General features: G+C 41.3%; 1 long non-coding RNA gene across 1 annotated transcript; it reads left to right on the plus strand.

Annotated features, from left to right (window-relative positions):
* Window positions 1–5,006: 5,006 nt before the first annotated feature.
* LOC135057615 (uncharacterized) lies at window positions 5,007–10,285 on the plus strand. The gene is made up of 3 exons (XR_010244244.1): window positions 5,007–5,084; window positions 5,444–5,512; window positions 10,049–10,285. It is a non-coding gene; the product is annotated as an uncharacterized LOC135057615 (long non-coding RNA).
* Window positions 10,286–21,775: the final 11,490 nt, after the last annotated feature.

Consider the following 21,775-nt stretch of genomic DNA (forward strand, 5'->3'; position numbering starts at 1 on the left):
TGCGGCCACACCTAGAATATTGTGTACAGTTCTGGGCACCTCACTATAAAAAAAAGATATCTTGGAACTCGAAAAGGTTCAGAGGCGAGCCACCAAATTGGTTAAGGGGTTAGAGGCACTGGATTATGAGGAGAGACTTAAAAGCTTAGATTTGTTTACACTGGAAAAGAGGCGACTGAGGGGGGTCATTATTAATATTTTTAAATACATTAAGGGACAATACAAGGATTTATCAAATGATTAGTTTATCAAAAAAACACTACATAGGACACGAGGACACCCCCTGAGGTTAGAAGAGAAAAAATTCCATATACAACGGAGAAAAGGGAACTTCACGGTAAGAACAGTAAAGATTTGGAATTCTTTGCCAGAGAAGGTAGTAATGGTGGACTCAATCAAGAAGATTAAAAATGGATTAGATAAATTCCTAGCGGAAAAAAATATCCAAGGATACAGCATTTAATTAAGATTAAAAACAAAACAAAAAAATCGATTCATTATAGAGGTTGAACCCGATGGACATCTGTCTTTTTTCAACCTCAACAACTATGTAACTGCATAACTATATGAGGCTTCTTTGAATACACGTCAAAACAGGGATGAAGTCCTTCTAGAATTATAAAGTAAAATTTGTTTATATCACCATCGAGGCCATAGATGTTACCTTTAGAAAGGAATGCTATGGCCTCATCCTTTGTCTTTGCAGAGTTAAGTGCTTGACTAGTGGAATAATCTAATTGAGGGAAGAATAAATTGGTAGTGAAAGACGGAGTTGGCAATATATAACGGGTCTGGAAGTTTGACTCCCTTTTTGTGTATATACTTTAAGATGGCCCTACCTACACCACTGCTCACCTTACTCAGCTTCACTAATAAATTATAAAGAATAACGCACTCAATAATGTGAAATTCAAAGATATAAGAAATGCTGGGATTTTGTGTGTAATAAGACTTGCAAATTTCATTGGATTACACATTATGCTAGGAAGGACAATTATACAGATACTGTGCAGGAAAACATAAGCTACATAGATACTAGCTTAATTAATGATGATACATCCTGATGATTTGTAGATTGCACAGAGAGTCACAGTTATTTTAGATAATATAAGATGACTGTACAGTAGAATGCAAATATGTGTTTAGTTCATTCCACATCCACAACCAACTTGTTTGATGACCTAATGCTCACTGCATTGCATGTAATACTCTACCTTAGTATGTCTCATGAGAAATAGAATGTTGACAATTTTATTTTGATTGTATTTCAATTCAAGTTTGCCTTTTCAACAGTTAATGTATCATCTAAAGAGAGACATCAGAACAGCATCTCTGTAGTCAGGATTGAAGAAGTACACATTATTTATGCAGCATTACTAATAGCCAAGCTGTTTAGCATGCTAATCTGTTAACACCACAAAGACAGAATGTTAATAAATGGAAGTTTGATATAAGAAAATAGTTACATTGCTTAGTGTACAAAAAGAATAATAATTTGACTTACTGTGTTAAACATGCAAATTATTTTTTTTAATAAATAGGGTTAAGACAGAAATAGATAGGAAGACAAAAATAGGAAATGTGTAATTTTCTATCTGCCGTGTGAGAATACAGAAACATGTATGAAATTCACAAACAGATTTGTTATAATATGGGAAATTTCACAAGGGCATGAAACAGTATATTGATGAATAGTCAGTAATACAGACAGCAAGTTTTCTCATAAAATTTTAATAAAACATGCAATCAACAGAGAATACATTTATTTACATGTAGTCGAGAACATCATTATAAAATATTTTTCAACATTACATTACATATTTTGTTTCTTTTAGGTAGAAACTCCAGTTTAGGTGTAGTACATTTTAGAGTTTCTCAAATAGGAATGTTAAAATAAATTACTTTGATATGGATATTTCTTATTTAAATATAGATCTGACCATATAATCTGAATTAAGCATTAATAAATGATAAATTATAAACTGTTATATGACATGTGGTATGGTAACTGAGCTGAGGAGACACTGAGTTTACTAGCTATAACCCCCTACTACAGTATATAAGCAACAATAGGGTGGCTGACTATGGCAAAATGACAGTTTATGTGTCATCAAGGCTATCTACACTAGCTAGGTGCTAGTAAGACAGTAATGATATATAGGGAAACATTTTCAGCAGAGTATAAAGTGTATGGATGTAATATATGACCGAATACAAATACATTTAAAAAAAAATACATATAATGACATACAGTATAGGAAAGTTATGATTAAGCAAAATAAAAATTAATGGAAACAAATTCAAACAAATCACAAGCCAGAAAGCTACAGGAGGGTGGAACGTGGACAGACACAAGACAATGAGGTAGATGATCCTGCCTGTGAAATCTTAAAATCTAGAAGGAATAAGATACATTAGGGAGAGATGGTATATTGGACTAGCAGTTCATGTGGAAACTGAGGATAAGGAGGCTATGCTGTTATCTGAGGCATGGTCTCCATAGGGTTGCAAATGGTGCTTAGGGAATTTAGATGGGCTTAGTGGTGCATAGTCTCAGCCGAGGTATAAGATTACTTAGAGGTCAATATGTAAGAGCCATGCATTCTGGGGAGTCCCCATTGGAGCATTATCCTGGATGGAATAAAGGTTCTGCCAAAGTAGAATATTCGTGCCGGTAATGAGCAGGCTCAGAAAGGACCAATACCCACTAAGGTAGTGTGGCTCTGGAAACCAACATCAGTGAGGCAGACAAATGTGTCATCTGTGTATACAGTAGGTGCAAATGCCACGCAGCTCAGCAGCTAGTGGAGGTATACTGTACAAGTTCCAGCTTTGTTGACTCCAGTATCACCTGAACTCTCATTCTAAAGCAGCAACTCCAGGTTTGTGCCAAGCAGATTAGGATACACTTTGTGTCCTTGCTTTTTCCCTCTGGTGGGACTAGGAGGTGGCAGTGATATGTCAGGATGTAATTAAAAGCCAGATTGGTGGCAATATCTCACTACCAAAATATTGAAGCACCTTAAAAATAAAATATATTAGTAATAAAATATGTAATAACTTTGATAGGTGTGACCATCTCCACAATGCACGTTCAGAAGAAGTCTGGATGTGCAGCCAAATGGTTCCTACTGTGGAGAGATGGGATAGACTTAGGAGAGGAGGACTGGCTGCAGGGGTTTAAAAGAGGAGGGTTGGGGAAATGGAGTGACAGGGTCAGGATGGAGTGATATGGGGGCTGGGGACTCAGGATGGAACGACATGAGGGGGGACGCGGGGCGGTGCTATACAGTTACAAAGCTGGAAAGTTGAGTGTTAGGAATACTAACAGTTAAAGCTACATTTCTTGGTTCTAGCTACCTCTATGATGTCTTAGGGAGTGACACAATTTTCATTTCCACTATGCTGAAGGCCTATACTATCAACAACACACCTGTAGTATTGAGCCAAGTCAAGAGAATAATAGTGGTCCAGGGAAATTCTGTAAATGCAGTATATTGTCCCCCTCCCATAGCATTAATCTAGAGACGTGCTTTTTAGAAGAGTGTATGGTCAAATTCTGTCCTCAACATTATCTGTAGTATCAAGGCAAATAACAGAGTGAAAGGATAATATTCTACTATATATTATGAGCTTCATATGTGACCTCCAATGACTGCAGTGTGTCCATACATGACTATACAGTATGTAACAATACATACAGGGGAGTAACTAGAACTTTGTGGGCCCCATAGCAAAATCTTGAAAGCCGCCCTCCACCACCGTTGTCACTACAGTGCCCCTTAGGGGAGCAGGAGAAAGAGAGTGAGGGGAGTGAGACAAAGAGGGTGTAAGGGGGAGAGAGAAAAAGAGAGAGGAGCAAAACATACAGAGAGAGAAGGGAGTAAGGGAAAGAGAGAGAGAGGGTTTCATGAAAAAAAGGGAATGAATGAGAGCGAGAGAAGAATGAGAAAGAGAGTGTATCAGGAAGTCAGGGAGAAAGAGAAAGGGCATCAGTGAGAGAGAGGAGCAAGAGAGAGAGAGAGAGAGAGAGAGAGAGAGAGAGAGAGAGAGAGAGAGAGAAGGACGGGAGCAAGCGGGAGTGAGAGAAAGAGTATCAGGGAGGGAGGAAAAGACAGACAGAGCACCATATGGGAGTATAAATGGACAGACGGACAGAACACCATATGAGGGCACATATGCATGGATGAATGGACAGAGCACTATTTGGGGCGTATACGGACATATGGATGGGGATGGCATAGATAGAACAAATGGACAGATCAACATATGGGGGTGTAGACGGACAGATGTATGGACAGGCGGATGGATGGATGGACAGACAGGCAGTTAGGCAGGCAGGAAGGCTCATCGTCAATGGGACTGTGTGGCACTTTCGGAGCATGAGCCGTTAGTCAGCAGCGCGGCTCCGCTACTGCAGCTGTGCTTATGATCAAGTGACTCTGTCTCCTGGCACACACTGATCATGGCCTTACCTCTCCTCTTCCCCCCCACACACCCACTAGGTAGTAAATTTCCAAACTCCAAACCCGGCGTTCTGCGCTACTAATTGAAAAAAAAAAATCCAAGTGCAGTGGGATTGCTTGCTGAGCCTCGGGGCCCCCCAAGCAGCTGGGCCCCATAGCAGTTGCATTACCTGCACCCCCTATAGTTATGCCACCCAATATGTAAATATATGTATTTATTGTATTAAAGAATTGTAAATATTTAGATGTTTAGAAAAAATGTGAAAATGATTCATGGGGTTGGGTATGCCAGTTACATAACTACATCCCAAATCGTGTACTATATATGTAAATAATAAAAAATGATTTACATTACATTCTTCAGACAGACTGCACCTCCCACAAATGATATGAAAATTATAGACATTAAATAATACTTAGGTAATCAATTAGGCATCCTATTGGTTTACTTATGTTTGGGAAGTGTTGCTCAATTAGGGCATGGCAATATTTTTTTGTATATAAACAGCATCATGTTACTGCTCTGTATTATCTCTCTATTATAACCTTATTTCACCAGACAAACTCATCCAACAGAGACAACCATGTCAGCAAAGGGTGCAGCACAATGCAAAGATCGTAAGTATCAGCTTAGTATAAAGGCTACAGAGATTTATAGATGCTATACACTGCAGGGAACTTTGATAAGAGTCCTAGAGAATTAGGCATTGTTTTTTATCTCTGTAATCAAAGTGAAATAACTATCTGCCTCGTTGCGTAGTGCCATGTTATATTTTATTATGCAGCCATGTCTTGTCTTGTCTCCTATTAGCCACAACTACAGTATGCTGTTTAAATACTGATTTAATGATTGTATTAAACAGAACTATGCAACTGATCATTATTTTAACAAATGTATAACAAATGTTGTTTAACTGTGATCAATGAAACACTGTAGAAAAATTCCTGTCTGATATTGTTATATTTACCTCTTTTAGCCTGTGCTCCAGCACCAGTATGCCAGGATCCATGCCCCCCACCACAATGCCCCCAGCCTGTGTGCCAAGGTAAGGACATATGCTTTCATGAATATCCATCACTTAGAGCTCATGTGTAGATGATTCTTTAGAATATTCCCCCAAATTCCAGTCTACACATAAATCTATGTCAGTAAACATAGAACCCCAAGCTCAGGATGGAAAATTATGTAGAAAATCAGGCAGTATTAGATTACGTCAAGGTGTGCCAATTATTTCCTCATAAAACTGTCATTATTACCTCTATGATATGAAATATGCACATTTCAAGATGACAGAGCGAAATCTACACTGGTTAAAATTATTGAATTACATTGGGCCTTATTCAGGTTTGTTAGCAAACCAAAAAAGCACACTAATGGGCAAAACCATGTTGCACTGCAGGTGGGGCAGAGATAACGTGCAGAGAGATTAGATCTGCCTCACCTGCAGTGCACGTGGTTTTGCCCATTACTATGCTTTTTTGGTTTGCTAACAAACCTGAATAAGCCCCATTATACAGTATATTTGCTTTACCCAATGTAACACAACAGGGGCAATGTTTCTTAGTAAATAGGAGAATGTCTATCCAGTCTTTCTACTCCCTCTCTATTGCATACACTGCCTGTAGCAATGGCGAAAATCTATCTTGTATTTATATTAACTTAACAACTGGATCAATAGTATTAAAGTATTTTTATTTATTGTGGTGTCAAGATGCATTATTGCATCCAGAATTACACTATACTATGATACTGCATAAGTGGCATACTATTATCACATAAGAGAAATTTAGAATTTTTAGAGTTGAATTAATCTCACTTTGCAGAGAAAAAGTGTTTGCCATTGACTAACATTGACTAACTACTCAGACTTTATAAAATAGAGTGACCATATTATCCCTTTTACCTGGGATGCTCATGGATAACACAGGTTCTGTGGCTGGCTGACTTCAAGCCTACATTTCAGCTGGTTTAAATCAGCCACAGAACCTGTGAAAGCCATGAGCATCCCAGGTGAGCGTCCCAGGTGAAAGGGATAAAATGGTCACTCCTTATAAAACATAGCATTTAAACGTGCACCCTGCAACAGCCATTACTATAGAAAATGAAGTCCATTTGCCCATAAAAGATATACTGTATAGCCTAACTGAAGTGACCTTATTTTATTTAACATAATATTTTTTTATTCAATTGGTTATATATCACATTACAGATAAATAAAAAAATAAAAAATAAAAAAAAATATATATACATACATATATAAAATAAGGGTAACATTTACCTATTTTTGGACAAGCCAGTGACACAGCACAGTCAGAGCAGCAGTTACAGCTGGCATTGTACACAGAGACATATGAGGGTAAACGCTATTGTCTTGCTGTTTTTAAATCACTTCAGGTTAATACAGTAAGAAAGCTATCTAATTCTTGTTTACTGCGTGTTACCTCTGTGCTGTTCACAACAGAGAAATTGTCATTGACAAAATATCATACAATATCTAGAAAAAAGGGAGAGGAGAATGACCACAAGACGGTCATCTACCAAAGAAGGCTTACTTTGTGGCGCACTCTTTTGTTTAAGTCGAATATGTAATGGTTATAAGATTAAAACTTAACATTTATTGAATATTTTTATAATATTGTGACCAAAGTCAGACATAAACAACATATATCGGTCAATATTGACCTACAATAATCCCAGAAAAGGGGATTCGTATCACTGTGTAATGAAAATATGTATAAGCGGTTAGGGTTCACTGATATAAATATTGATATCAGGTTAGAATTCCTTTTGTATATAGCCACACTTATACTACAACAGTGAGAAATGTAGAACAAAAAGTGAAAATGTAATATAGAACAATTTTTATCGGGTTGTTATACACTTTAAGAGATCCTTCCAAGTGAATCACTGGGTCTCTATTTAATTACCCGATTAGCGGTCCTCATTATCTCAGCTGATGCACTCCTCCTTTAATTAGGTGAAATGGAGAGTAATGTCCTCTAAGAAGGCAGGAGTAGTGGGTATTAATTAAATCACAATAAGTGATAATTACCAACACACCGTAAAGCCTTAGAGTATTGATCAAGTCACTAGATTATGATGCAGCATCCCAGATATAAGTCGTAGATGTGAATGCACCATGATCATCATTCCCAAATGATATAAATGTTTATCAGTATGGACACTGTGTTCTTTTTGCCTGTATGTACTTTAAAACAATATTATGCAAACATGTGTCACAGTGGTAGATGACTGATAGTGGAGACAGAGGGCTAGTAAAAGTCAGTGCCAATCAGATCACTGGCAACAATGTAATACCCTCTAAAGATATTTAGACATTTATCAGCATAAACACTGTAACCTTTTGTTTAAATGTATCAGCCTATATAAAATCAGTCCCTGATTGAGTCAGGCTGCAAAAGTACAATACAAAAAAAACACACAAGTCAGTGATCCACACGGCATACATATAGGTGACATGAACTAAAGTCTGGGCACTCATTAGTAATCCATAAATGTATGCATATTATAATAACCATAGATATAAAAGGCAAACGTATATCTAAATTTCTTTGAGAAGATAAAGGTATCCCAGCAACTACCGGTTCGTGGATGAGAGAGCCGCTCTGTGTCGCATAGAGAGTGGGTGTGTATCACCATTAGTGTATGCACGCTGAGTGCGGAGAACCGCTCACGTGACCAGACGCCGGGTCGGGTTTGAGGATTCCACGCTCCCGGAAACTGTATGCGTCTGGTTTGCCGATCGATGACGTACGTTTCACTACAGGCTTGTTCACATCGGTGTCACCGATGTGAACAAGCCTGTAGTGAAACGTACGTCATCGATCGGCAAACCAGACGCATACAGTTTCCGGGAGCGTGGAATCCTCAAACCCGACCCGGCGTCTGGTCACGTGAGCGGTTCTCCGCACTCAGCGTGCATACACTAATGGTGATACACACCCGCTCTCTATGCGACTCAGAGCGGCTCTCTCATCCACGAAAGGTCTCCCGCTGCCTCTGCACTGTGGCGACACAACAGGGGAGTGGAGTCCGGCTTGTGGACAGCAGAAGCAACTCGCACTTCTTCCTTCTGTCCCAGCAACTGGTGTTACCCGAACTCTCATCGTTCCCATTCACTGATTTAATGCATATGGGACGACAGCAGAAAGGGGAACTGACCGGTAGTTGCTGGGATACCTTTATCTTCTCAAAGAAATTTAGATATACGTTTGCCTTTTATATCTATGGTTATTATAATATGCATACATTTATGTATTACTAATGAGTGCCCAGACTTTAGTTCATGTCACCTATATGTATGCCGTGTGGATCACTGACTTGTGTGTTTTTTTTGTATTGTACTTTTGCAGCCTGACTCAATCAGGGACTGATTTTATATAGGCTGATACATTTAAACAAAAGGTTACAGTGTTTATGCTGATAAATGTCTAAATATCTTTAGAGGGTATTACATTGTTGCCAGTGATCTGATTGGCACTGACTTTTACTAGCCCTCTGTCTCCACTATCAGTCATCTACCACTGTGACACTTGTTTGCATAATATTGTTTTAAAGTACATACAGGCAAAAAGAACACAGTGTCCATACTGATAAACGTTTATATCATTTGGGAATGATGATCATGGTGCATTCACATCTACGACTTATATCTGGGATGCTGCATCATAATCTAGTGACTTGATCAATACTCTAAGGCTTTACGGTGTGTTGGTAATTATCACTTATTGTGATTTAATTAATACCCACTACTCCTGCCTTCTTAGAGGACATTACTCTCCATTTCACCTAATTAAAGGAGGAGTGCATCAGCTGAGATAACGAGGACCGCTTATCGGGTAATTAAATAGAGACCCAGTGATTCACTTGGAAGGATCTCTTAAAGTGTATAACAACCCGATAAAAATTGTTCTATATTACATTTTCACTTTTTGTTCTACATTTCTCACTGTTGTAGTATAAGTGTGGCTATATACAAAAGGAATTCTAACCTGATATCAATATTTATATCAGTGAACCCTAACCGCTTATACATATTTTCATTACACAGTGATACAAATCCCCTTTTCTGGGATTATTGTAGGTCAATATTGACCGATATATGTTGTTTATGTCTGACTTTGGTCACAATATTATAAAAATATTCAATAAATGTTAAGTTTTAATCTTATAACCATTACATATTCGACTTAAACAAAAGAGTGCGCCACAAAGTAAGCCTTCTTTGGTAGATGACCGTCTTGTGGTCATTCTCCTCTCCCTTTTCTCTAGATACTGTATAATGCTTACAGGTGCACCTCCGGCTCAGATATAGACGGGTAATGGCATTTTGCCTCTCCAATGTGAATCCTAAGGCTGGTTTCTGAATGAATATACTTTTTTCTTATTATTGTCTACATTAATTAAGCCTGTGCATAGCCTTATAGACTATACGTCTTCTCTTGTCCAAAATATCATACAAATCTGAATTGTCCCTGGAGTTGATGGAAAACTGATGCTTGTGCTAATGCTGCACATCCCATTTGCTAAATAATGGATTTTGTGTTTGTTTCTTATCTAGATCCATGTGCTGACCCCTGCCAGCAACAAGGCAAAGGACAAGGCGCATTCGGTAGTCAGGGAGGAATTGGGGGAGGATTTGGGGGTGTCAAGAAGTGAAGATCATGGCAAAGTTCTTCCACAATATTGTACCTCAAATATGTATAAATGGAGAAAATTTGCTGTTATTTTTGTCTGTATTGATGAGAACAGCTTAATATATCCTGATCATGTTCTATTTCACTTATTAAATGCATTCCCCTGATTAACTTATAAAGTGTTTGTGTTTCTGTAAATCACATTGTGACAGCGTACCTATGTTTACTGTATTCTACTGCACTAGTATTTTCAAGAAAGTTCATTACATAAGAAGATATTACAGGGTATAACAGGAGTAGAATTGCAAGTTTATAATCTTATACATTTCTGTAGTTATAGACAGACCATATGGGGGCTCCACGTTGTTGTTTAAATCCTCCTAATTTAGTATATTAATAATTAACTTACACATTATAAACATTTACTATTGGTTCAATTATGTACTGTATGAATTGTATCAATGCATTGAATTTATACAGATGGCACGCAGTGGGGTTAGAGTCATAAGGGGAGATGTATCAAAGCTTGTAGAGAGATAAAGCTGAGAGAAAGTGCCAACCAATCAGCTCCTAACTCTCATGTTACAGACTGAGTCTATGACAGAAACTGATTGGTACATTATCTGTCTTCACTTTATATTTCTTTAAGCTTTGAGATATCTCCCCCATAGTGAGTAATGATGGAGGTGGGAGAAAGCGGTACAGAAAAACTAGCCTAAGGGAAACAACTTTTTATTTTAGACTTACTTTGATACTGTATATACAAACCCAAAAAAAAGCACACTAATGGGCACTGCATGTGGGGCAGATGTAACATGTGCAGAGAGATTTAGATTTGGGTGGGTTATATTGTTTCTGTGCAGGGTAAATACTGGCTGCTTTATTTCTACACTGCAATTCAGATTTCAGTTTGAACACACCCCACCCAAATCTAACTCTCTCTGCCCATGGTACATCTCCCCCACCTGCAGTGCACATGGTTTGCCCAATTGCTTACTTTTGTGGTTTGCTAACAAACCTGAATTAGGCCCATTGTTCCCTTGTCTTTAAAAGACAGCCATTATGTAAGCAGGATCATTTAAATTAAATAAACTAATTCCATTATATTGTACTTTAAAGTTGTATCCTCATATCTGCCACATTCAACATCATTATTAACCAAAGCTAAAATATTTCACAATGATGTCCATTTTAGGGCCTACCTCATCCACAGAGAAGTAAAGATAATATGTGCCGCAGCTGTTTATTACTTCAAATAATACCTACAGCTTCATCCCTCTATATCACCACCAAATTTACCTGACACTCAGTACAATGCAAGCAGAATGTATACCTCATCCATACACAGCACCGGACTCTGGCATAAAGGGCCTACTGGGGGAATGCATTGTTAGGGAATCATGTTTAGGGGTGTGGCCATTCTCCAGAGGGGGTGTGGCGAGTCGCCACAGAGGTTTGCTAATCATTATAGAGAGCATGGTCTGGGGACCTTGATAAATATAAATAGAAAATACTGCTAGTGCATGTATGGTAATATACCAGATTAGTTACAGCAATGCTGTGTAGAAAATACACCAAAGTCCTGTGCAGTACAGTATAATGTAACATATGCATAATGTATAATTCAAGTGCACAGTCTGGAATCTGATTCCTAGAGAAGGTGTGGCCTCAGGCATTGAGGCCTACCAGGGAGATCCCCTGTACCCATGTGGGCCAGTCCAACCCTGTCCATACATACTTTCCAACCTACTCAGCGAATGACTTTTGTTGTGAAAAGTAGTCATAAATAATAAGGAATAATGAACATAATAATGTGAAATGTCCTGCTTCTTTTGCCGGTGTTTCATCTGCAACTTTATACAAATGCTGCTACAAAGGCCAAGGTTAACATTTGTTACAGTGCAGTACATCCTGTAATATGTGGCAATACAGTAAGGCAATATTCACTCTGGTCCAGAGAATTGACAATTGGTGCATTACTCTTATAGGCCCTACACACTGGCCGATTTTCTGAAAGATATGAACGATCTCGTTCATAAATGAACGAGAACTCGTTCATATCTTTCAGTGTGGAGACTCCAGCGATGAACGATGCGCGGCCCCGCGCTCGTTCATCGCTGGTCTCCCGTCGGCTGTGCATGCAGGCCAATATGGACGATCTCGTCCATATTTGCCTACACTTCAATGCAGCCGCGTGACGGGGGGAGTGAAGAAACTTCACTCCCCCCGTCACTGCCCCCCCGCCGCCGGGTCGCTCGTCGGCCGTTTCGGCCGTCGGGCACCTCGGCGGCGCATCGTCAAATGTGTAGGGCCCTTTACATGAATTTGACTGATGCAGATAAGGCCAGATTTATTTAAGTAAAGCAAAAAAGCAAACAACTGGGCAGAGCCCTGTAGAGCCAATTCCCATGAAGATCTTGGGGGCTGTGCATATCTGGAAGCCATGGGAGGTGGTGAGATGGCAAGATCAGATGAGGCCAAGTAGAGGATCTCCTGCATGTGCCAAAGCCCCAGCTCCAGTACAATGATAATAGAAACTGTGGCTAGGTATGGGTACCACATAGTTCAATACCAGGTAGAGAGCTGGAACCTCCAGCATGAGTGTTAAGCCCCCTTTAGGGTGAATACCCATGAATACCCATGCAGTGAATACCCATGCAGTGAATACCCATGCAGTGAATACCCATGCAGGTCGCAGGCGAAGAGGAAGAGAACAAGGAGAAGAGGCCAATGCAAGTGAATACCCATGCAGGTGAATACCCATGCAGGTCGCAGGCGAAGAGGAAGAGAACAAGGAGAAGAGGCCAATGCAAGTGGGGCCATTACAAAAGGACGAGGTCAGAAGACGTGAATTTAGTGTTCAACCTATCTACATGCATCCTCACAACAACAGAGATGGCAGTTTTGAATAAGGGTTTTAGCCTCACATAATAGTGCTGTTCAAAGTTGTATGAAGCTCTAGATGCTCAAGTTATGTATAAATCTAAAACACAAGCACCTCAGAATTTTTTTTTTACTCACAATGGGGGTCATTCTGAGTTGATCGCACGCTGGCTACTTTTAGCAGCCGTGAAAACGCATTGTCACCGCCCACCAGGGAGTGTATTTTTGCTTTGCAGAAGTGCAAATGCTTGTGCAGCAGAGCGCCTGCAAAATCATTTTGTGCAAAACTAGACCAGCCTTGTAGTTACTCTCCGTGTGCGTTGTTTCTAACAATGGAGGGACGGCTTTTGAGGTCACACACCCGCCCAGGGAACGCCCAGCCACGTCTGCATTTTTTCTGCCACACCTGTGTTTTTCTAAGCACTCCCTGAAAACGGTCAGTTCACACCCGGAAACGCCCACTTCATGTCAATCTTCCTGCGTTTGGCCGTGCGACTGGAATGTTTGTTAGACTCTGTGCAAACCCACGATGCTTATTGTACCCATACGACGTGCTTGCGCATTGCGGTGCATACGCATGCACAGAAATGTTGATTTTTAGCTTGAGCGCTGCGCTGCGAACAACGGCAGCTAGTGATCAACTCGGAATGACCCCCAATGAATGGAAAGCTCAAAAAACCTTCCACCTACCGTGATGTGGTAATCTGCCCTGCAGATAAAGGTGGAGGAATTGTTATTCAGGATATGACCCAGTACAAAGATGAATTGGATAGACAACTTTTGGATTTGATAGTATATCCTAAATTAGACAGAATTTCTACTGATAGATTCAAGAAGGAACTTGACCAGATTCCAGATACGGCAGTGCTCAATTATGTCATCGCTGCTGTTGTGAGCACCTTCTTAAAGATTGAGTATCTGAAAGTGCTGTTAGTGTATAGCCTTCCCAAACTACACAAAGATTGAAATAATCTACCAGAGGACGTCCGATTATATCGGCGAGAGGCTCCTTGTCTAGTAATGTTATTGAATATCTAGATTATTATATACAACCATGTGTACAGCTCAAGTGACTTCTTTAAAGGCTCTACCACCCTTTTAAATAAATTACAGCACATGGATGATCTTCTTACACGATTGTTGATGTGCACATTGGACATTACTAGCATGTACACAAACATTCTCCACTAGTGTGGTATTATAGCGGTACACAAACTACTGGAGAATAACATCTTATATAAATGTCCGGATCTATTTTTCTTCTTGAGTTTATTGGAACATGTATTGTACAGAAATAATTTTTATTTTGATGGACATTATTTCTTACAATGCACTAGGGGGGATATCCAATTAAAGTAAATTACCGGGGCTAATTGGATATCCCCATAAATGTGCGATGGGATTGCCCATGGCACCAGCCTATGCTAATTGTTTAATGTTCCAAATTGAACAGAACTTCTTTTTTTAGCAGGGAAGTTAGAGATAATATAATGTTCTATACTCGCTATATAGATGATGTGCTATTTTTCTGGGGTGGTGAATATGATCACTTTATTAATTTGATGGAAGTGATAAATGGAAAAGATTGTCCGTTTAAGTGTACATTCACTATGAATTTAAAAAAAATGTTTTATTCTTGGATGCGACTATTTCAAGGGAGCACCACAAATTCAAAACAGCCATCCATTTTAGGCCCACAGACAGGAATACCTTACTTTTGGCTTCAAACCATTATCAACCTGTTACAAAAATGGGAATCCCTTTTTCCCAGTTACTAAGAGTTAAACGTGTTACAAGAGATGAGGAAAGATTATCTCGTGATCTGTTTAGCATGAGTAAGAAGTAGGGATGGCCATCGGTAGGTTATCCATCGATAGTCACCATCAATGGTACCATTGATGGATAACCTCGATGGTGTAAAACCATCTGTAAAGGAACCATCCATGGTTTTACCCATCAATGGTCCCCCTGCATTACTGTTAACTGTAATGTGGCCAGTCAGAGCCCGGGGGTGTGGCTTCATGGGTGTCAGGGGGCGGGGCTTAGCTCCATGCCCTGACACTATGAGGAAAAAAAATTAAACATTCAGTAGCACTAAACCATCGATGGTGGGAAACCATCTGGTTCTCTGCCATCAATGGTAAAAGTATTTGACATCGGTCATTGACCATTAATGATTTAGAACCATTGATGGTCGATGGCCATCCCTAGTAAGAAGTTTACACAATGAGGTTATTCCAATAAAATGTTACAGCTAGCTAGAAAGAAAGAAAGTGGATAAAATATCTAGATCTGAATTATTGATGAAATCAACAGAGAAAAAAATCTGACAATAAATTACATTGGACAAAGAGATTTAATACCTGTACATCGGATGACATTATTGTAGGAACAATAAACTCCCTATGGCCAATTATACAGGAAGAAAAGGATTTGAAAACCCTAAAACATGCTAAAATTCAATCATGCTTGAAGCGAGGCAAAAATCTCAGGTACTTGGCAGTACTTTCGGATATTACTGAGTATACTACAATCCAAAGGAAACCTGGTGGATGTTATAGATCATGAACTGTACAACGTGCCGACATGTGTTGGTTGGAAAGTACTTTTTCATCCATACTGGTTGTTATGACATACGTTTTGCGTTGACTTGTATCAGTTCCTTTGTTGTTTATCTGGTGAAATGGGCGTACGGACTCTGTTATATGGGTAAGACCATCCGTTACTTTAGAGAATGGATGGCCTTACATAGAACATCGATTAGGGCAGCAATTAATGGTAAGAGTTCTGAACAGCCCATTGCCAGACACTTTGCGGAACATAAACACAGTTTGCTTAACCTTAATCTCCCCCCAGTGGTGCCTAAAACTATTCCCCCAGGGTGGTGCCTAAACCTAAAAACCCTCCAGCCCTAACCCTAGCCTGCCCACTATACTTACAATCACAAAAATCACAAAGAATGGCTAAATCTTTGAATCTATGACATGCCAAGCCTTCCAGGATGCGACGCAGTATGACAGCCCATGCATGTATAGTGCCACCGATTCGCATGCGCACTACAGCATGGGTTGGGAGAATGTGAACGCAACGCATCTCCAACCCGTGCTGAATAAGGCCTATAAGGAGAATCTGCACAACTTTCACAGTAGGTTGTTGGAATCCTATTATACCTACTTAGAAGACCCAATTCCATCTAATAAGTCCACATAGATGTATCATAAACAACTTCTTGAGGCCTTCCTTTCGAAAGTAGCTCAGAGGAAAGTTGATTATACCAAAAATACATTCTTTGGGCAGGGCTAGCAAATTGTTGTTTTATATAGTGTATCAACAATATAGGAAACATTATACTGTATACAGGTCGAGTATCCCATATCCGGAATGCTCACGACCAGGAGCATTGTGAATATTGGATTTTTCCAGATAGCAGAATACTTAAAATCTGGACAGGTCCCAGGGGTCCGCGGTGGGTCTGCATGTCGGCGGCGAGTCCTGGAAGTAGTGACGGTGAGGGAATGGCTGCAAAGTCACTACCCCACCTGTCTGTGATTGGCCGCGGACTCCAGTGACATCATGATGCCGGCTGCTTCTGAAAAACTGAATATTTTGATTAACGGTTACTCGACCTGTACCAAGAATTAAACAATCTAGTAATAATATAGTATCCCCCTCTGATATCGCTGCCCAATTTCACTCCCATAACTCTTTTTTTATACCAATACAAGACAAGACAACACCTGTTAACCTTCAACTATCTTGTTCCTTTCTCTCTGAGGCTGTGCTCCCAAACTTGACTGCCCAGCTGAGGGATCTTCTTAATGCTGAAATCAGCGAGGAGGAGGTTCGACTGATTACTCAGTTCCTGAAACTCAACAAAATCTCTTGCCTTGATTGTATAAGTGGGGAGTATTACAGACCCAGGGCTGGATTAAGCCTTGGGGAGGCCGGGATACGTAAAACAGGGGGGCCCACGGGAAGGGGTGTGTATATTTGATTGTGCATCCCTCCAAACATGACCTATTCCAGGAGGGACAAAATGCTCTCTACCTGGTCTTGCCTCTAAAATATGATTGGCGTCACCAGTGGTGCAACTCAAGTAGAAAAAATGTCAAACAGGAACTATGTGCGCGCGCCAAAAAATGGGTGTGGCCAAATGTCACATGGGGCGTGCCCAATGAAAATGGGGGCATGATACGCATATGGGGAGCAGATACACATATGACCCCAATAGTGCCAGATACATGTTGCCCCACAATGGCAGATATACATTGCCCCACAGTGCCAGATATACGTTGCCCCACAGTGCCATATGCACATTGCCCCACAGTGCCAGATACACAAATGCATCCAGAGTGCCAGATATACATTGCCCCACAGTGCCAGATACACAAATGCCCCCAGGGTGCCAGATATACATTGTCCCACAGCGCCAGATACACATTGCTCCACAGTGAAAGATACACAAATGCCCCCAGAATGCCAGATATACATTGCCTCATAGTGCCAGATATAATATACAAATGCCCTCACTGTGTCAGATACACATTTCCCCCCACTGCCAGATACAGAAATGCCCACACAGTGCCAGATATGCACCCAGTGCCAGATACATATATGCCCCCAGTGCCAGATACAGAAATTCCCCCAGTGCCAGATACACATGTCCCCACAGTGCCAGATATGCCCCCAGTGCCAGATACACATGTCCCCCCAGTGCCAGATACAGAAATGCCCCCACAGTGCCAGATATGCCCCCAGTGCCAGATACAGAAATGCCCCCAGTGCCAGATACACATGTCCCCCCAGTGTCAGGTACAGAAATGCCCCCATAGTGCCAGATATGCCCCCACAGTGCCAGATATGCCCCCAGTGCCAGATAAAGAGATGCCCCCAGTGCCAGATATGCCCCCATTGCCAGATACAGAGATGCCCCCAGTGCCAGATACACATGTCCCTGCAGTGCCAGATATGCCCCCAGTGCCAGGTACACATGTCCTCACAGTGCCCCCCTTCCCCTTATGCTTACCGCACTGCTACTGTCCTGTGTGTTAGGGGAGGAGAGCACAGCATGCGCCTCTCCTACCCCTCAGTCACCAGCGGCAGTGCAGGTGTCTACCTCCAATTAGGCGCCAATCCATGAGCCAATCAAAGCTCGCATTGCGGCAGCCAATTAGGAGCCTTGGCTGCCAGTCCACGAGCTCTGATTGGCTCACGCCGGTGCCGGATTGAAAGTAGACACTGAGGGGTAGGAGAGGCGCATGCTGCACTCTCCTCCCCTCAAGCAGCAGCGGCGCGGGTGAGCAGCAGTGGAGGTAGGGAGCGGTTGCGGGGTAGCAGTGGGAACAGCGTACCAACGGCTAAATTCTTAAGGGTACGCCATACCCACCCGTACCACTTGCACTGCTGGGCATCACCTGTGTTGAACTATTTAACTGATAAGAAAGGTATTTCAACAGTGGTGATTGCAATCATTAAATAAGAGGGAAGTCCATGTAGAGAGCATTTTATCCCTCCTGGAATAGGCCATGTTGGGAGGTATGGATTGTGTATATTAAATTTAAATCAATGAGGTATATTAGATTTAAATTAATCTCCTATATATTTGTCCAGAGCTGTGACTCTATGACTCATTTGCTAATGCTGGGCGTAGCTAGTAGCTCTGAGTCATAGAGTGACAAATCTGGATAAGAGAGACCAGGCCTGCAAGTGTGGCGGTACGCTTGGACTCCAAGTCATCCCTATTGGCCTTTGCTCCCTGAAATAGTTGTACATGACTTCCTACTTTTCTTCTCCAACCCTCAAAAGTGTCTTACTAAGGTTATGAATAAAATTTCCCTTACCTGGGTATCAGACTCCCTGAAAATCTCAACTTGCAATATTCATTAAATGTGACCAAGATGATTAACACAGTTACATCAGAACTTAGACAATGGCAGAACCTGCAACTATGTTTTTTGGGACTAGCCCAACTGATTAAGATGATGTCCTTTCTGAAGCTTTTATACCCCTTATAAGTACTGCCCCTTTTGTTGACATCTAGGGACAAACATTCCATTAGCTCCACCATACATCATTTCATTTGGAATGGCAACAAACCAAAAAGCCTTAACATTCTACAAAATATAAAATCAGAAGGGGGCATCAACTTTCCTCATTTATCCATTTATAATCAACCAGATATTTGTCCAAAGCTGACTCTAACAAATTTGATGCTCTACTTCCGATTAGGACCCATTACCCCTCTCCCAGCACAGCATCTATCACCCAGCAGTGCAGTACACAACAGCAGCAAGAAATAGCCTTAATCACACACCCATAGCAATACTCATCCACAGAGCTATAACTTGGGGATGCAGTCAACAGACCGATGCTAGAATCCTGACACCCGGTAAAATACCTGTTGTGTCTGTGTAAGTGCTCATTAACACAAACAGACATGGAGACCAGGAGCTGATATCAGCATGCTGCTTCCAACTTTACTTAACTGAAAACAAACATAAAGCAACACACTTTTGCAGCAAGCTGCACAATAGCACTGAACAACAAAACAGTGGTGAACCATGGTACTGCAAGTATAACACAGAATGCACAGAAATGTGAATCTGACATAGCCAGATTCCAATATCTAACAGTTCCCTCCCCATGTAGATAAATGCCTCTAAACCCACCTTACAAGTCCAGTCTTTGTGGCGCATGTCTTACACGAGAAGGATAGCGGCGGTCCTCATGAATGACCTGTAAACTTGGAGCAGGAGCACTTAAGATGTTTGTGGACTTTACTGTGTCAGTGTTCACTTCAACAATATCATGGGGATGGAACAATTGTGCAACTCTGGACAGGCCATCTGAACAATCTGCTGTGTCTACCGGTGCAGGTAATGACACTGGAGTTTATGCAGAAGGTTTTTCTCCATCAAGTGTAGGTGATCTATTATGGTCACGTAGATGATCCAGGGGCCTGTGTCACAGTACCCCCGAGTCAATTTTCACTATATATGACAGTGGGCATTTATATGGTTTAACTGTTGCAAGTGCCCACTTCTGTTCCCCACGATAGTTACAAGCCCACACAGTCTGGCCTACAGACAAAACTCGCACCTGAACTTAGAGATTGCTTTAGTTGCTGATCACAAATCTGTCCACAAATATTCAGTTTGATCAAATCCAGTCGAGACCTGAGGTTCCTGCCCAGGAACAGCATAGCTGGGGTTTGATTCGTTGTGGCATGAACCGATTTCCTGTTGGCAAATAAGAAATTGGAGAGCTTGTGTTGTAAAGTGCCCCTGTCTGTGCGCATGGCTTGGCAAGCTTGCTTTCAAGTTTGTATGAAGCATTCAACCAGTCCATTTGTAGCCGGGTGATATGGGGTGGAGGTAATATGACGAATTCCGTTGTTCTTCAGGAAAGTCTGGAACTCTTCAGTGGTAAACTGAGGGCCGTTGTCACTGACCAACTGCTCTGGTACCCTTGTTCTGGAAAAAATATTCCTCAACACTTCCACCATGTGTGCAGCTGTAGTAGAAGTAACTGTAAAAATTTCAGGCCATTTGGAACAGGCATCCACCACCACCAGGAACATGGACCCTAGAAATGGTCCCGCAAAGTCCACATGTATACGCTGCCATGGAGTGGATGGCCACTCCAATGGATGCAATGGTGCTGAAGCAGGCATATTTTGAATAGATTGGCACCCGGAACATTCTCTGGCCAGATCCTCCAACTGTTGATCCAAGCCTGGCAACCATGCAAAACGCTTGGCAAGTGGTTTCATTTTGACCACGTTGAAATGGCCCACATGGAGCTTCTCTAAAACTCTTGCATGCAGCTTGACAGGCACGATGGTCCACAACCCCTATGGAGGCAGCCTGTTTCAACTGTCTTCTCACGCCTCCGATGAAAGTAAGGGGCCAGCTGCCGATGCACAGGCACAACAAACCCTTTTTGTGTGGCTGTGAGAACTTGAGCCAGGATAGGGTCCCAAGCAGTCTCACATCTGATCATAATGGCAGTTATGGGAAGACATTCCACTTGTGTCTTTGTGAAAACATTCCACGATTCCTCGGTTGTCTGTGGCAATGGGGCAGTCTGTAAAAAGGCAGTCGAGACAACCCGTCTGTGTTGGCATATTGTGCAGTCCGCTTGAATTCTATAGTATAGCAATGTCCACCTAAGAACAGGGCCCAGCGCTGCATCCTTGCAGCTGCCGTGACAGGAATACCCTTGTGAGGGTTAAAGATGGACAAAAGAGGTTGATGGTCAGTCACAAGTGTGAATTTCTTGCCATATAAATACTGATTGATTCATTTAACTCCCCAAACCAGGCTTAAGGCTTATCTGTCAATCTGTGCATAGTTACATTCAGCACTGGATAATGCCTGAGATGCAAAAGCTATTTGACACTCCGGTCCATTTGGCATAGTATGTGACATGACAGCTTCAAAGCCATTAGATGAGGCATCATAGGCCACTCTAACAGGAAGTGAGGGGTCGTAGTGGGTTAACACGTGGCTGATGTTATCATGTCCTTTGCCTTTGTGAAAGCATGCTCACATTCTGTAGACCATAGACATTTCTGACCCTGCTGGAGCAACTGATGTAATGGATGCATAACTGTGGCTAAGTTAGGCAAGAATCTGTGGTAATAGTTAATGAACCCTAAGAATAGAGCCAAGATGGGACACGTCTATTGACAGGGGAGCCTTTAACACAACTTCCACTTTTTCTTGACATTTGTGCAGTCCATTTGCATCAATCGTGTGCCCACAGTG

This window comes from Pseudophryne corroboree, chromosome 3 (assembly GCF_028390025.1).
Source record: "Pseudophryne corroboree isolate aPseCor3 chromosome 3, aPseCor3.hap2, whole genome shotgun sequence".
Lineage (NCBI taxonomy): Eukaryota > Metazoa > Chordata > Amphibia > Anura > Myobatrachidae > Pseudophryne > Pseudophryne corroboree.